This window comes from Belonocnema kinseyi, chromosome 2 (genome assembly GCF_010883055.1).
Source record: "Belonocnema kinseyi isolate 2016_QV_RU_SX_M_011 chromosome 2, B_treatae_v1, whole genome shotgun sequence".
NCBI classification, from domain to species: domain Eukaryota; kingdom Metazoa; phylum Arthropoda; class Insecta; order Hymenoptera; family Cynipidae; genus Belonocnema; species Belonocnema kinseyi.
Window position 1 is genome coordinate 48,550,712 of NC_046658.1, and position 16,932 is coordinate 48,567,643.

A 16,932-nucleotide genomic window follows, 5' to 3' on the forward strand; every position below is an offset into this window, starting at 1 on the left:
CACAAGATTAACTACTGTTCTCGGGGAGCACCCTGCGCGCACACACACACAAGACAAACACACACACACACATATATATATATATTCCAAAATTTTTTAAATAAAAAAAGCCTGCAACAAATGATGAGATTTTTTTCGGAACTTTTATTTTACTTCAATTAGATTTAAATTTGCAACTTACATTTTTTTTACATCCCATTTCTCATATTTGGTACACAGATTCACACCATCAAGCCCTAAAAAAACTGCATGCGTGATCGATTTTTACTTAACGGCGTGGATTGTACGCTTTAAACCTCAGCTTTACTGTGTGAAATTAGTGCGAAATTATACATCTTACAGTGTACTTTTTTCCGTGCAGAATAAAAATTCATTTGCTTATAATATCAATTTCTTTTAACGTAAGAATAATGCCTTATTTTTGTCATGAAAGTTAATCTAGACAGTTTAGTTTACAGTTGCGATATCGGTTATACAATGTTTATTTTGAATGTGCTTCATGTAAAACTGAAATCGTCATATCGATCACATTTTTGGACGCAATTCTTAAGCTGTTCTAACTAACTGAAAATAAGAGGCACAATAAGATGGGTGGTCGCGATTAATTCCTCTTCATAAGAGAAACGAACTTGAAAGATGAGAAATAAAGAAAATTTCACGACGTAAATTTCGTACAACAAAATACAATGAAACTCTTCTATAGCGCCGATTTGGGGGATGATGGTGGGTGGAAACTAACTCATTATAGACCGCTACGCGTTTGTTTCTTCACGCTTCAGTGCTCGCCTGAGCTCCTGTTATACCTAACTGTGGCAAATCGTCAATTCTCGGAAGGACTATAGAAGGGAGGCCTATTAAAGAGTTTCACTGTAGTACAAAATTGAATAATTAATGAAAGCTGGTCATATGTTTTCATGTTCATGTTACTATTTGTAGAACAATAGCACATATGTGAGATTTGTAGGTTCATTTTACATATATACCTCATATTTTTCCAATTATTGATGCATCAAAATATTTGACAGCGCTCCTATAATAATTTGAGGATCTTTAAAAACCGAGTCACAAGACTATTTTAAAAATTGTCATTTTCTAATGACTTTCTGACTTCACAGATAGATCACAAAGTTTAAAAAACCCATGGAAAACATTTTTTTTTGTCATACCTGCTACTCAAAATGTTCATATGGTAGTTAAAGTATTGATATATATGTATATGAGACAAAAACGTGAAAACGGCGCGAAATTGAAAATCTAAAAGTTCTGTGGAATTGCCCATATGTCAATGTATTATTTCCAGATGGTATGGTTTTAGAGAAAATATTAATTGTGAACACATGTAAAAAAACAATGAAGTTATCATTAAATTTGTCTATAAAGAAACTAAATTTCACCAAAATTGAAACAGGTGAGTTTTTGTAATTTCTAAATACAGCGATCCCGCTTTTGTGTAAAGTCATAATAATCCAGACATATCGTGCGAAAAAGGTATTTTCGTCGTATTATATAGGTACTGCGCTTTTTTACATTCTGATTATTTATGTTTGAAAAAGTATTAGAATTGTCGGAAATTTGACATTACAATTTTTCAACGGATCTTCAAGTTTCGAGACCCCCTGAATCCGAAAATCAAGTTCTTACGATGGCGTCTATCTGTCTGTCTGTCTGTCCGTCCGGCCGTTCGTCCGTAAACACGATAACTCTAAAAAAAATGAACGGATCAAATCCATCTTTAGCACCCTTTTTCAGGTCCTAAAAGAAAGGGCGAGTTCGTTCACCAGCCATTTTTGATGAAAATTCAAAAACGAGCGCATTTTGAAAATTTTTGACACCACTTTTTTCTGAATTTGAAAGTTCTATGTACGGATATTTTTATTATTAAAAAGAACAAAAAAATTATTCTCATGACTTTTTCCGATAAATAAAAATTCTCAGAGTTATAGCATTTTACAAAAAATTTTAATTAACCGAAAATCAAAATTTCAAGCCAAAAAACGCATGATATTAAAAAAAGTCGAGAAAAGAAAAACATTTCTTTTTGAAATCCCTACAAGATTATCATTAAAAAATCTTAGATTTTCTTGAGAAATCGAAAATTCAAATTTCGATTGCACAAAAAATAATGGAAAATCAAAAATTCCATTTTTTGGTCAAACTATGTACGACACAAAAAAGATAAATCATAAAAAATTGATATCCCAAAAAAGATTTGCAATTTCGTTAAGAATCACTTGTTGATGGCACGCGTACTTTTGTTTTATTCATGAAAAATAACATTGAAACTAAAAAAAATAAAATATAAATGTGTGGAAAAAGGACGAAAGTTACGAGAAAAAAGATTGAACAAAACCTGTTTACAAATATCTGTCGAAAATCGAGCGCTCAGCACGATTGTCATGATGAGAATGTGTACCTCAAAGCCTACAGAGCTTTGAGAAATTTAATCTTCGACTGTACTTAATTTTGTAGATAATTCATAATTTGAAGACGCATAATAATACTCCCATTTAATAGAAGTCATTTTGATAAAGTGTAATTCAAGCATTCCAAATGCGAAGAACGAATATCCGATCAACCATCGCGAGCCTTGGGCGGGCTCAAACTTACGAAGGATGCGAGCCGCGCGCCATGAGCATGTGCCCACAAAGCGGGCAGATTTTTTTTGCTAAAACGGGTCTAAGGGGTCCTGATTAAAATTACATGTTTTATAGAAATTATATCTATTCCTCCCGAAAATGTTTTTGAAACAGTTACAAAAATCGTGTTTGCGTAGACTAAACCGCGCCATTGCATTTCAGAGCAAAATTTTTAACACTAAAATTAAACTAGAGGAAATTTCGAAAAATTTGAAGGCTAAAAATACGACCTCGGAGGAATAGTGTCAAGTGCTTAGTTTTAGCAGTTTTCCCAATAGAACTAATCCACCGTGTAATATTTTAATATTTTTAGTATAATCATAATTATTATCTTATATATATTTACAAATATTTTTTCAATTTTAAAAGAAACATATACAGTGAAACTCTTCTATACCGCCGAGTTTGGGGCTCACGGTGGGCGAAAACTAACTCATTATAACCCACCCCGCTTTTGTATGTTCAAGCCTGAGTGCTCGTATGAGTGGCAACCGCAGATCCCGCGCACCCACTGTTAGACCTACCTACGAGCTATTGAAGGGTTTCACTCTACACACACACACACACACACAATATTTCGAATGACAATTTCCGATGTCCTACTGGGAAAGCCACTAAAAAGAGCGGACACTCTCCCTCCGGGATGGTAAAGAAATGAGTTCATCCAAAAAAACAGTTTTGAACATTCTTAGATGTAGACTAATTGGGATTATAAAACTGCTGTTAAAAACTTTTTCTTCTATTTATATTATTTTCTACTTTTTAATCTTACATGTACGTAGTGTTTTTCAAAATTTTAAATTTATCTGGTTCGTTTCCCAATGGAGAGAAGATGGAGTAGGATCTTTTTTTCGAGAAATAATTTTAATTTTAATGTCGCTGTTACAGAAATGCGCTCATATTGTTGAATCTTACGTTTCTTAAAACTTTCATGTTGGATATTGCGTTGTTTAACTTTTCGATAACTTTCATTTACTTCACTTTAGAAACTGCGGAACTATAGTATCATGGGAACCATTAAACTATAGGAAACATGTTATATTGAATTTCGATATTTCTGAATTCTGTGTTAGTTTTCAATTATTTTGCAACCTCTAACTCGAAATTTATTTCTGCCTACGCCCCTGAAACTATTAGACAACAGAGCTATTAGTGCATGAAATATTAATTAAAAAATTGGACCCATACAGGACCCATACGTAACTTCACTGAGAAGCGAATCATTCTGCAAAAAACGGAAAACGAGATATTTGCCCTGAAAAAAGGTCAAAAGTGGTCAACTTTGGGAGGAAATAACTTATGACTTATTGAGGCTAGATTTTTGCATTTTTTTGGGAATTACTTTTTTTTAATCCGAATTATTTAAAGGACCATAACTCGGCACCTATTGAAGATAGGAGCTGTTTTGCGTTTAAAGAAAAAAGCGCATTACCTACTTAATATGATGTAAAAGTACCAGATGTTTACACTATGAGGTGTAGTGCACTAAAAAATTGTATGGGAATAATTTTAGTGATGCCTTTGTTTTTCTTTACACACATTGTCGTGTCCAAATGACAAGGTTCCATCTCTGTAGAACGAAATGAAAAGTTGCCATCTCGGATGGCGAAACATAGAAGCTTAAGGATCCCATATAAATAGTATTGGGAATACGAACGCCCTCTAAAGTAGGGAACTTTTTTATTTGGTTCTGCCGAGATGGCACCTTCTCATTTGGACACGTCGAAATATGAATAATAATGAATGGTAATTGTTTTTATAATTGGCGAATCTCCTAAACGCAAAAGTAATACTCTTAACTTTCTTTAATTTTCCCCTCAATTCCAGAAAATAAAAGTTCATCATCTATAATTCTGTATAATTTCATCCGAAAAAAGAGTTACTTTTCGAGATTTGCAGGAAAGAGATTTTCTTGAACAAATAATAACATTTAAACATTTAGAAACCATTTAAATGATACTTAGAAACTTGTTACTTATCGAATAAAAATAAAACTGCTAATGCCGTTAATGTTAACCGATTTGAGGAAAAAAAACTAAGTAGGGAGAACAGTAAGGTCCGTCCCAGTAATCGTGAGTTTTGAGGTATAATCACATAAGCGTCAGTATTTTACCCTTAAAAATACAAGCCTAAAATATTTTAAAGGAAATTTGGACAGTGCTTGTTGTGGAAATCAAAGTATTTTTTTATACAAATAGTGCACATGGGTAAAAAAATATATTTATATTGTCGGTGGCGATAAATCAAGAATTATGGAAAATAGCTTGACATTTAGGCTAGGAAAAGCGTTTCTTTGTTTCAGCTTTTAATATGTCGAGAAATTACTTTATAGAACAAACATTATTTTTTTGTAATAAGAAATAATTTTTATTTGCTAAAATTAGGTAAAATCTTCATTTAGTACCTTCTGATTCGAAAAATATGGGTCACGATTATAGTACATATTTTACGTTTACATATTTCATTACAAATAATAATTTAATTAATTTCAAAAAGTCTTGAAATGAAATCGGAGAACTGATTTGCTTCGGTGAGCAGTAATCGTATTATAAATTAGTACTTAAAATTGGAAAAAGTTCATGTAAAATATTGGCATGTATTCAGTGGTTTTTTAGTTTATTATCATTTTTTCAGTGGAATTAATATTTATTGAGTAGTTTTTCATTAGCTAAAATCAATCTAAACTGCATAATATAAAGAAAAATGTGTAATATTTCTGTTGCAAAAAAGTTAATTATGCAAAGTACCAGTGTGTAAATTTTTGTATCCCGTGCAACTATGTTGTACTTAGCCATTTTATAGAATATAGTATCGTGTATGAAGTTTTCATAACAGCTGACCTCAAACAGAAAAAAAACTTTAAAACATAGCTTGCAAATTTATGAAAAAAAAATGTTTTAGAACTGAAAATGTACTACTAAGCGGCACTTTTTTCCTTGATAAAATATTAATCATTTTTTCATTACTGTAAACAGTTTACGGTATGGAAAATTGCACAACCTTAAATCTGCATTTAAAGCGCGATAATGCTTTTCCTAGGACATTTAATTGAAGTTTTACAAGTTCTAGTTATTTTTAATCTGTCTATATGTCAATTTGTTTGTGTTTATGTATGTCTGTATGTATTTCCGTTTGTTTTGTTACTGAAATAGTTATTACCCAGCTGAATTTTAAAGGATTTGCTGAACCGAATCAGCCTAGGATACAATTTTTAGGGTCCCAAAATGAAGGTCAATCTCGTTAAGCAGATTCATTAAACTAAAATTACCAAATTTAAGCATCTTCAAAATTAACAACAAATGTTAAGATAGTTATAGAATCGTATCAATCATTCTGGCAGATGATAAATAGACTTACAAGTCCTAATTATATTTAAACATTTAATGAAAATTAAAAAAGTGACATAATTTTCAAACTGTTCAAATATTCAAAGAGATAGCAAAAACTACTTTCCCAATAGATCAATAATTTGCAAATAATGAACTGTGGCACATGTAATTAGTGCATATAAATAAAGGACGAGTTCATTAACTATCCATTTTTTAAAAACTATGCTGGTTTTAACCTTCAAGAATTTGTTTCAAGAAATAAAAATGTCCATTTTCCACCAAAACATACGATGAAAAAATGTTAAGAAGCAAAATTGTGTATCTCAAAAAGATGAAAAAACTTGGTTACAACCAGCTTTTGATCAAACAATTTTTTTTTATCTTGTAAATGTCATTAAAATTGAAATTTTTGATTTTGCGGTCAAAGTATGCAAAATATATCATTTTGCTATCTTGATCTGAAAAATGTCTGCAAATTTGCTTTTAATCATTTTTTACAGAAAGCTTAGTATTTTCTTTAATAGTAAAAAATAATATTCGAAATCTGAAAAATAAAATGTTTCGAAAAACGCCAAAAAATACGAAAAAAATAAATAGGCAGAAGTTCTTGACCGAAAATACATCTACAAATTTAATATAATATTTTTTTAAAGAAATGCGTATCTTTGGTTCTAATTGTAAAAAATAACATTAAAAAGATTTAAATTTTTGTAAAAAAAGCACAAAATACAAAAAAAAATAAATAGAGAGAAGTTGTTCGCAGGCACGAAGTGCGAAAAAATAAATGTTTTAAGAGGTTATTCATCAAAACAAGTTTAATATATTTGTTGTAAATAGATTTTTCACAGGATTTTTAATTTTTACTTGAATAGAAAAATAACATTAGAATATAAAATACATTTAAAAATGACGCAAGCTACAATAAAATGTTAATTGGCAAAGTTGTTCGCCTACATGATATTTAAAAATTTGCTTTAAACCTTTACTTGATAGGACGCACACTTTTTGAAATTATAAAAACAATAAAATGAAAATATGTCTGCGTTAATAGCAATGCAGATGATGAATTTTAATAATAATCATAAATTTATGTAAATGATACATTTCTTAAGGTACTTGAGAATCAAGATTAATGCCAATTAAGGTACAGATATTTAAGTTATGATAATGAAGAAATTTGCATATATAATAATGTAACAGACTTAAACATAATATAGAAATGTGCTCATTTCTGTAAAATTTTATTCCAGTGCAAAGCACGAAATACGTTATTACAAAGGATATTTAACATGAGAGAATTTACAATAATTAAATTCGACTTTTCGATCTTGTTACTTTCAATTTTAGAAGGTCTATGCAAAAAATGTGGGGGCAGTACAAGGTCCAAGCGCGTAGTGTAAGGTAAATACATTATCCAGCACGAAGCACGTGATCCAACAGATGCCCGCCTAACGCTCTTACACTTGCAAGCAAGCTCCGCGCGCGGAGCGCATGATAAAAAAAATGCCCGCCCAGCGGGCACATTTTTGTAAGTGTGATCAATAGATTATAATATAGTTTAAGAGTAGATAAAAAAAGAATGACAAATAATCGTTGCCACATTTTTCGTTAGAACAAACCGGATCAAATTACTAGGACTTGAAAAAGTTTCAAAAATCAGTTTTTTAATGAACCCCGAAATATAAGATTCTTATTGAATGCAAAAAATATATATATTCCAAATATTCCTTGCAATATTTAATTAATGTAAAGAATGATCAAAACTAATTTCAACTTTTTTCTCTTACTTAATCTTTTTTTATTCCTCAAGGTATTCCATTTTATTTTGTCTACATCGTTTTACTTTTCAAATATAACCGTCTGTATGGGCTAATTATTATTGTTGTAGGGCGAGTGTCGCAATGCAAATGTATGATAATTGAAATTTATGATATTTGAAATTTTGTCTAATGCATGAATAGAACGTATGAAAGCGAGTGCAAACCCGTGCATGTCCTTGCACATGGAGCACGCAATGGCAATGTACCCGATGATGGCAGTCATATTCTTTAGCTACAGAAGAAGAAAATTTCGCATTCAGAAATACAAAAACAGAGGTGCGTCGCCCTACCCAACATGCGATATTTAGCTCCTCCTTAGGGCATTTAAAGTTTTATTAAATATAGAATCTAGATAAACATAATTTTTATTTTCTAAACCTCTTTTTTAGGTAAAATTTCTTTTCATATAAAAATTAAAACAACACTGAAATAGAATGTTATCAGGTAGACAGTTTTTCACTTTGCAAATACACTAGGGTACTATTTCATGACACCAACAGAGGAAGAAGCAACTGTAAGCTTAAAAATCTCAAGACGATGAGAGGCAGAAAAGTGTGACTTACGTGCTATCTTAATGTGGTATTTACTTTGCAGGAAGGAATCACCAGAACAAAAGTTGACCCTATGCAGAAGGCATTTAAATGCGCATGGCTGGTCACGTTCATAATGTCATTTGTTTAACCCTCCTAACGGGAGCAACTTTCTGTATCGACAAAAGAAGTCAATTTCTACGTAAATTTGCATAATTTTTCAGCCTTTATTCATATTGTCAAACATATGTTTCTCATACTGCTTACTTCCTAACATATGTCGATGATATGAGAGAAGTATTTCATTATCATTTTAATATATTCAAATAATTTCAGAAATACAGTTCATAATACTAAAAAGTATAATGTATTTGATTCAAATTAATTGAAAAATCTAATTTGTTCTTGGTGCTAAAAATAATTTGAATTATAAATCTATGTAATCTCAATATAATAATATACGAACAGATGGAATTTCACAAATTAAGGGGGGTGGGGGACGTTTTAAATTAATTTTTTTGCATTTTTTTGTTTGATTTTTTGAATGGAAAACCTTTCAAGAATATTGTGTGAAAATCTAAGATTAATCGGAGCAAAACTAACGATGATACAGCAGTTTTAGCAACCGCGCCTCATACATGACTCAGCGGAGGAAAACACCACTCAGAGCTTAAAAACAGATCAAAGAAGGCAGGATTCGTCGTAGACAGGGGCAAAAAGATGCTTTATACATCATTGATGATAGAAACATTCATTATGGACCTGGCATCGATGATTTAATGTGAGTTAAGCCGATAAAACTTGCTTATGAATGTTTTATTCCAAATTGTTTAGTAGTATTTTTACCACTACTCACGTTTCCAAAGTCGGTGCCCCTCCTAACTGCAAAACTACAGCACCGATCCTTTTGAAATTTTGAACACTATTTCTGTACATAATTTATGAGGTAACTCTAGAAAGTTTTCGCAAATTAATTAATATTTTTTATTTTACAATAACAAATTACCCCATTTTTTCGCAAAAAACGCGTTTTTCACTTCAAAGTGTTCCCAAAAAGCGAAAAATTGAAACTTTGAAAAGCCCTCCCAGCGTTATCTGGTGAAAGCAATTATCTAACGAAATAACTTTGATTTTTTTATTTAAGATGATGCAGCACCGAGTTATCAGGGGCACCGCAATTCTATTTCTTTCCGAGGCGCTTCCGAATAATTGCTGCCATTGCCGTATTTTTTATATTTCTGCATGAAAATTTCACAAAATATTGTTCGAATGCTATATTTTAATGTACCATTGGTTTTAATAAATATATTTCAACTGTGTCGTGAAAAAATTCGTAAATACGTCCCTTTTTTCACGAATTAACGTTTAAACCCCCCCCCCCCTTAAGTGCACATTCAGGCCAATTCAATTCACTTCCATTATATGCTTCATTAAATGATTCGCTACAAAAATCAACCAATCCACCATCAATTCACGTAAAAAATGTTTTGCGTTACTACATCGATCATCATTGATAGTAGTAATAATAATAATGATAATGGTGATGGGCTGATAAGAAGCCAGGGTATTCATAAATAAATTTTCGTTCCTGAAAAATTTGAGCTTACGTCAACTTCAAAGATCAAGACGGCAAGGAAACGACCTGTCACCGAGAGGATCCTTAAATCACTCTCTGATCAAGTCTGGTGTATAATTTCAAGTAGTTTGTATTAACCTGACGATTCCGGTGTTGTTGAATTTTTAAGGAAGCCCATGTACCTTTATTAAGGAAAACCCAACCTCAGGGGGGACTATCCAACTATCCAAAAAAGATATTGGAGGACGATATTTGGCATGTTTTGACAAACCAATCCATCACCACCATCAATAAAAGGATCACTCTTCGAGAAAAAATCAAATTGTTATCGGTCAGGTATTTAATAATCCTATGTAGAATCAGACCGATATTAAATTCTGAATACAATTAAATTTATATTTTATTAAAACATCTTTCACCTTAAATTTAAAAGCGACAGACTCTGAAGACAAAAATAATAGTTATAAAAAAGGGGATGAAGAAAGGTCCGTAATAGATTAGGATATGTATTAGTGGACATTTTATTTGCAATAAATTTTCATAAACTTTTGATAATATTATCAAAACTCCCTAACATCTTTTGTAATAAGTTTTTGATTTTTTTAATATTTTGAATAAAAATAAGACGTCAACACCTCGTCCTCCCCCTGGTAGGCAAATCCAACTTTCGCGTTAGCGTAGTGGTAGAACTTGAGCTTTTATCTCATGACTTTTCTGGCTATATTGGCTTCACAATCGGTACTGACAGCTTTTTCCATTTCATTTTCATATCGAAGAGGAAGGGAAGTAAGAGAAACACCTAAACCGACAAGTGATCAAAGAGAGTGAGTAGCCCCTCGCTCAAGACTTCAACTTCTCGTCTTAAGGCAAGTCAACCTCGACTGGCCTCAAGATTTACAATAAGACCTCTCGTCTTAAAACAAAGTACACCCATCCTTGTCTTCAAAACACGTCGTAAATCTTAGACATAAACTTAAGACTAATGATTTCGGCTGCTAAATCTAGTCTCTGGCACCCAGCGAGACATAGCCGTCTTGCAGACGAACTCAAGACGATCCAAGTCGATCTCAAAACGAAATATTTTTAATCGGGTTCTTTTTATTAAACCTCTAATACATTATTTGAATGTCCAAAAAGAATCTTAAGAATTTCATACATTTGATTAAAAACTGGCAAATGTAATAAAGCTGAATATTATATTTACAGTTATGGAAAATTGTTTTTCTTTAATTCAATTTGTATATAAGGTCTCTTTTATTTGAATTATTAACATTTTTCTATATTTTAATTTCCACAAAAGTTCTTTGGTTTAAACAGTATCAATTTTGCGAAAACTTCAACGCTCATGTGCTGTCTTTTGTCCAAAAGTATCAATCCGGCTGTGCTAAACAATCGCTGAACAGGTGCACTCCTTGATAATCTCGTACTGTACCTAAAGAATGATTCCTTTAGATAAGGAAGGAAAGAACACCTGCGACGAACCGTAAACAGTGGGACATCAATTGAGCAGCTGAAAGTAAAAACGGAACATATAAAATTTGGGAGTAAAAATGGTACATACATTTTTCGGAGTAAAAAGGGAACAAACAAATCTTCCGAGTAAAAACGGAACAAAATTTCTTCTAGGTAAAAATGCGACATACTGTTTCTCCGAGTAAAAACGGAAGAAACAAGCGCGCGGCTTTTTACTAACTGAAAATCAAAGTTTTTTGAAAATATAAATTGCAGTTACTCAAAGCGAAATATAAAACAAACTTTGTAATGATAAAGAAATATGCGTAGCGTAGTTCAGCAAAGGATAACAATGATGAGCAATGTAAAAAAATCTTGTATAAATCAATGTTGATGCCTGACAGTGTTTTTTGAACTTGCGTTAGAAAAAGTAGCACAGCATTACTTAATTTAGAAAAACCTCGAGCGGTAAAGTTACTTCGCATCGTAAGAAGGAGCTGTCTAAAGATGCAAATATACTATAATGTGTAATTTGCAACAATTCTTTTAAGCGAACGTACTGCCGAGCTCCCTTAACAGTAGATTTTTCATTACACAACTTCGATTTTTCATATTATTTTGTTATTTTTGCCTTCGAATATTTCTTTAACTAAAACCGGCGAAAAGAACTCCCTTCATATGTACGTGCACATACAACATACAAAAAATAATACAAAAAAACGCGTTTGCTCCCTAAAAAATGGCATGCATATCCTGCATTCCAAGAGTTTCAATTTGTTTCATTAACAAAGAAAATTCGATGAAAAGAAAATCTTGCAATAAGCTTGCAATAAGTTGTTTAAATGATTCCCAAGTCTCAATAGTATTTAAATAAAAATATTAAGTAAAAAAAGTACTAAATTTTCAACAACACAAATATTACTCTCAGCGGACGTTAATTGGGTCATCAATTCCAGGAAAATCTCAATTTTAATTATTTATCAGGGGAAAAAAATTAAACATGCAAGATTTGTTTTAACAAATTGTCTAAGACAATAATAATTGTTTAAAAAACTGAAAATTAGTTTTAAAATACTTTAAAGCTCTAATTTCACCGTATATTAATCATTAATGCTGAAAAAGTTGGTTAAAAGTCTTTTTTGCCATTCTCAGAAATCACCCAGGGAGGGGCTAATTATTGATTTGCCCCCCCCCCTGAAATCGAATGATTAAATTCATCAAAGAGTTTAAATTTTTCCAAAAAATCTACCTAGAATCTTTGTGAAATAATTGACGTCTTTGTGAAATCCTGTTAATCCATATCTTTAGGAAATCATTGAAATCTTTGTCGAACATTTAAAATATTTTTGAAACATTTGAAATCTATATACAATATTAACAATATTTAGAAATAATTTTATAATATTTGTTAAATTGTTTAAATCTCAACGATATTTTTAAAGTCGATCAGAAATCATGGAAATATTTAAGAAGTCTTCCCGGAATATTTGGAAATTCTTTTAAATATATCTTTTAATCATTTGTATACTATTGAAATTTTTGTGGAATCATCGAGAAATCAGTAATGCCTGGTACCTGGTACATTTTTTAAAGTGTTAAAATCTTTGCGAAATTATTTAAGCCTGAAAAATCCTTTAAATCTATCAGAAAGCTTCGCGAAACCTTTAAAATCGTTGTTATTTCTTTGGGAAAACATTGGAATCTTTATAAAATCGTTGAAAATCTTTGCGAAATAATTTTTTGTTTAAAGTCATTGACATCTTTGTTAAATTTTTTGAATCAATATGAAATTTTTACGAAATACTTGAGATCTTTGTAAAAAATATTTTCAAACTATCCGAAACCACTGCGAAATATAAAAAATTTTTATAAAATCTTTAGAAAATCATTGAAATTTTTATAAAATTTTAAAATTATTTCATAATATTTCTTAAATAGTTTAAATTTATGAATAATTTGTAAACGATTGAAATTTTTTGTGAAATCATTGGGAAATCCTTTGTGAAATCTTTTAAGTCTATTTTAAGTCTATCCGAAATCTTTGCGAAATCTTTTTAATTTCTTTGATATAATTGGTAATATTTGTAAAAATAATTGAAATCTTCATGAAATCTTTGCAAAATATTAAAAATCTGTACCAAATCTTGAAAAAGTCATTGAAATCCTTTGAAAATATTTTCGAAGTACTTGATATATTTTTGAAATTGTTAAAATCTTTGCAAAACCATTGAAGTCTTTGCGAAATCTTTCTGATATCTTTGAAAATCTTTGAAATATTTTTGGAACATCTGTGAAATATCTTAAATCTTTTTTAAATCATTGGCAATTAAATCATGCATTTGCAAAATCTTTTAAATGTATCGAAAAACTTTGTAAATTTTTTGTGAAATATTTGAAATATTTTGAAATATTTGAGAATATTTGTAAAAGTAATTAAAATCTTTCTGAAATCTTTGAATAATCATTACAGTCTTTATGACATTTAGATATATCTGAAATGTTTGCAAGATTCTTTTAATCTTTGGAAAATCTTTGGAAATCTTTGAAATTTTGGAATTACTTCTGAAATATTTGTTAATATTTGTGAAATTATTGTTATCTTTGGAAATCACTGATTTCTTTTTAAAATCTTTAATTTATTGCGCACCTTTGTTGAACGACAACCAAATACGAAGTTTTTTTCGTTTTTTAGTTATTTAAGGAAAACAAAAATTTTCAACGAAAAAAGAATTAATACTTTTTTGCATTCAGCTCGCCAAATTTTTGTCGGGATTTGATATTTCTTCTTGAAAATTTTACGTAACATTCTTGAACATATTCTACGACTGTTAGAGTGTTTATCTTATTATAAAAACATTTTAGAGCTGTCTAGTGAATTTACAAAAATACTTTCTTCAAAGTCTGGGATGCCTGTATATAAACGAGAAAGTTGTGTGAGGAAGTTTTGAATTTTGACAACTTTCCATTAGAAAAGTCTTCCTTAGAGATAAAAGGAGTTTTTCCAAAAAGTTTTAGATCCTTAGTCATTGGAGGGAAAAAGTGAGGACGATGTGAAAATTATGTACGGCGATCTAACCTCGACTCGGTACGCGAGAACCACGAAGTAGAATAAGGAGACCCCACTCCCATGCTGCCTTGGGAAAATTTGGACGCATGGATTCGGATTTAGTTAGTTGGCATCGCTCGTAGCGCCTCTTGCGGAAAAGCGTTAAAATACATGTTTTCCAAATGGTATTATTTCTAATTGAAAGTGTTCCAAATTGTACATTTTTAGATTGAATTTTGAAATATAGAAAATTTTAGTATTATTTGTTATTAAGAGCGTTCTAAGTTGAAAAATTTCAGATTCTTATTTTTTTAATGTAGAATTTTTTTAGAAAGGAGTTGAAATTGTATCATTTTAAATTAAAAGCCTTTAAAATTGAAGAGTCTTATTTTTAATTGAAGAATCTGGAATCCTAATAATTAAGGATTAAAATTTCAGAAAAAGGACGAGTTAAAAACTTTATGAATAAAATATTTTCAGATTAGAATTTTGAAAATTCGCAACAACTTTCTTCTGCAGATTATCATTTTAGTTATAAATTTGGATGAAAATTTAATTATTTTGTTTAATTCATCTGTTGTAGGAGAAATTTCATCTTTATTAAATAAAAATGTAACTTTTCGGTTGAACATTCAACTTTTTTTTAAAATGTTGTCTTTTTGAATTAAAAATTCACCTGCTTTAGTAGAAATTACACCTTTCTGGGATGAAAATGCAATTGTTTGGTTGAAAATTAAAAAATTTTGTTAAGTCATAATTTTTACTTTAAAATTCTACTGTTTTAATATAATATTTGGGTGATGAACAAAATTTTAATATTTTCTAGATGAAAATTGAACTATTTTTGAAAATTTGTTTTTATTTAAATAAAAATCCAACTGTTTTTAGAAAAATGTCATGTTTTGGATAAAAATATAACTATTTGTTAGAGAATTCAACTATTTAATTAGAAAATCTTTTTTGGACGAAAACTCAACTTTTTTCATTATGAATAATTCTTCTGCTTCAAGAGGCAATTAATCTTTTTTGATAAAAACGCAACTATTTGGTAGAGAGTTCAACAATTTTGACGAGAAGAATGATTTTCAACCAAAAAGTTAAATTTTCATTAAAAAAAAAATGAAATTTCTTCTATCGCTTTGGTAAGAAATCACTTGTTTTGTTAAAGATTTATATTTTAAGTTGAAAATTTATCTCTTTAGTTAAAAGTTTAATTATTTTGTTGAATATTAATCTTTTTTAATTGAAAATTTAACTGTTTAGTGAAATATACATTTCTTGTTGTTTACAATTAATTTTTTAATAGAAAATGTAACTTTTCCGTTTTTTTAAGATTTATATTTTTATTTGAAAGTTCGCCTTTTTTGAAAAAAATAATAAGTTTTTAGTTTGAAATTTCATTTTCGTTGGGTAAAAATGCATCAATTTCGTGAAAAATTAATTTTTTGCTGAAGTCATATTTTTTGTTTAAAAATTCAATTTTTGCGGAGAAAATTTGCCTTTTGGCGTGAACGTTGAATATTGAACTATTATGTTAAAAATTCAATTATTTTGTTTAAAATTTCAGTATTTTGTCAAAAAGCCATCTTTAATAGTAGAAAAATACATTTTTTGTTTGAATTGACTTAATAAATTTGAAAATTTCAAATTTGTATATAAAATACTGTTTTATTCCGTTTATAAAGTATCTTATGTTAAAAGTATCATAAGATTAAAATGCTTAGAATTTTAATATTAATGATTTGAAATGAAAAATTAGTCAAGGAAAAAGCAGAGAATTTTTAAAAAGTTCTCGGTTTCGCATGTTTCCGCAAGAGGCGCTACGAGCGATGCAAACTAACTAAATCCGAGAAGGAAGATTTTTCTCAATTCATAGTCTGCAAGTATTGATGGTCAACAATCAAATTTAAACAATTTTGTAAATTTTCTCAGCGGACAATAATTCCCCGTGTGTTCGAGCGCTAAGGTGGATATTTCATTCGCTCCTTCAATTATTAAAATCGTCGCGAGATTATTCAAATCTTTGTGCAATATTTGAAATATATCAGAATATTTTATGACATAATTGTAGTCTTTGTGAAATTTTTGTGAAACCAATGAAGCCTTTGTAAAATCTTTTAAACCTATCCAAAATATTTTCAAACTTTGTAAAATCTTTGAAATATTTAAGAAATCATTGGAATCTTAGTCAAATCTTGTTGAAATCGTTACAAATCTTTGCGAAATAATTGGTAACATTTGTGAAATTATTGAAATCTTTGAAAAGTCTTTAACAATATGAATTTTATACGTGTATTTATGATTATTTATTATTTGCTATTTATTGTTTATTTATTATTATTTAGGTAAAATTTTTATCCAGAACCAACCCTCTTGCATTGTGCCCGGAAACTGAAAGATATAAGTGTTGCACTGATTTACAGTGAAATTCCACTCATTCGAATTAGGAGACAAGGTTCTTGTCACATTCAGGGTGAAGTATTGTAAAACTAATTTTCAGTTTACTAAAAAATTATTATTTGTTGAAACAATTATTCCCCTAG

At 29.9% G+C, this 16,932-nt stretch overlaps 1 protein-coding gene across 2 annotated transcripts in view; it reads right to left on the reverse strand.

The window, feature by feature from the left end:
- The window catches only part of LOC117167498, a 64,191-nt gene that overhangs the window by 5,043 nt on the left and 42,216 nt on the right, over nucleotides 1-16,932 (reverse strand). The gene's annotated exons all lie outside the window — the stretch shown is intronic.